This window comes from Micromesistius poutassou (genome assembly GCF_964030765.1).
Source record: "Micromesistius poutassou genome assembly, chromosome: 1".
NCBI lineage: Eukaryota > Metazoa > Chordata > Actinopteri > Gadiformes > Gadidae > Micromesistius > Micromesistius poutassou.
In genome coordinates, this window is record NC_140271.1 from 2,627,979 (window position 1) to 2,629,531 (window position 1,553).

Here is a 1,553-nt window from a genome sequence, read left to right on the forward strand (position 1 = left end):
GGCGTACTTCCTTGCTTGTGTTACGACTGTGGTCGTAGTTTTTGTATTCTGTGTTTGTGTGTGTGGCTTTGTGTTTTCTGTCAATCTTCTATGTAAATAGGAATGTGCCATTCCCGGGTGGGGATTGGTCCACTCGTTTCGGTCGGGGACGGTGATTGGCCAAGGCAAGAATAAAAGGAGTCAAGATGGCCACCGTGGAAGCCAGCACTTCCATCCTCCTCTCCCAACAAGCCACACGTGTTTTTATGTCCTGTATTTTAGTTTAGAAGTTTCTGTTTAAATAGTAGGGGTGGACTGCCATTTCAGTTTGTATTGTTTCCTCCTGTTTTCATTAGAAAGGGAGCTGATTTGACTGTCATTTGTTTTCTTAGGTTAGAGTCTTTTGTTTCAGATAGGGACGTTTTGTTTGTTATTTTGGCCTGGGTCCACCCTGAAGCCTACCTTAGTTACTTTGATAATTGTTTGTGTGAATAAATCCTGTAATCATTTAAAAAGGAACAACATGTGTGCTAGTGGCTACTTGGGAGTTGGGGAAGAGGGGTGTTTTTCATGTTGCGTCCTAGGCCCCTAGAATGGGGCGTAACACTTGTATAATGTGTTATTTTGGCTCTTTTTGCTCGGTCAAGCTGAGCTATTTATCAGGGCACCATGTGAAACAATATCTCAATGATGATGTCAGGGGTTTGGTTGTTGGGTGTAGCCGAGGGGGGTTTCTGGAGTGCCCCCGCCTGCCCCGTCCGGACACCTGGCAATCAGGGAGCGGAAGCATCAAATCTGTCCATTGCTGAACGGGAGAGATCAATAAACGCCATAGAGGACAAACAGGGAGTGTTTGAGTTGATGAAAGGTGGAGGGGGGACTTTAGGAGAGAGAGAGAGAGAGAGAGAGAGAGAAAACTAGGGAGACCATGACCAACCGCAACTGACCTAACTCACGTATAAGTCTCGTTAGCGGCAGATTGGTTTGAAGCGTTTGATCAGTTGGAACGTAATGAAGTAAAGGTATCCTTGAGTGTCATTAGGTTTATTATTTTGCCTTTAGTTTGTCTCCATGAAATCCCCCTTAAGCATATGAGCTGTGAAAGTAGTGTGCAATGGAGGAGTTTGGAGCATCTGGCTACAGCAATTAATAACAATGACCTTTTTCAGGTATGTTCTGAATGTTGTTCTTGTCATCTGAAATGCATCTATTCCAGCAAAGGCATACTTTAACTTCATTGCCTAATGCTGTCTTCTCTCTGGTTTCAGTTTCTACCTTCTGCCAATACATATGTTCATTTGTAGCCGCATAATTTTTTAAATGATTTATCCACTGTATTTGCGTAGTTCCGTTACGATCAAGCGATTATTGAAGTCCATCGGAAAACAGCACAGACAAATAATAGTGTATGCATATCAATTTGTATTGCATATGTTTATTTTACACAGAAGGTCAGAGTTGTTGGTCATGCAGAAACATCATGCATTTTGTATGGAGAGAGATTTGCCTCTTATTAGTCTCATAATAGTACTAATTGGAGTCAACGTGTGTCTCGCATACATATTTAAGAATCC